Here is a 339-nt window from a genome sequence, read left to right on the forward strand (position 1 = left end):
GTCCGCGGGCTGTGGGCTAGTCTATTGTTACACTCAACTAGACTTCAGAATATCAAGAATCTCTGAATCTGTTACTTTGTACTGATTTCTTCAACATAAGATACAATATTAATCTTGACATGCATGCCACAAGTGTGGAGTTGAGACCTCTCAGATGAAACGTTGACTTGATGTTAGTTGCAAGTCACAAAATTGCAAATCAGCTGCAAATGTTACAAAGTTGCAAAGGGACATCCCCCACCACCACCCATCTACATACAAGCAGATGAAGCCATACATTCTAATCAGAGGTCAAACATAGATTGGAAGAAAATAACATTATTTATTGTTTATATATTC

The sequence above is a fragment of the Coregonus clupeaformis genome, chromosome 23 (genome assembly GCF_020615455.1).
Source record: "Coregonus clupeaformis isolate EN_2021a chromosome 23, ASM2061545v1, whole genome shotgun sequence".
Lineage (NCBI taxonomy): Eukaryota > Metazoa > Chordata > Actinopteri > Salmoniformes > Salmonidae > Coregonus > Coregonus clupeaformis.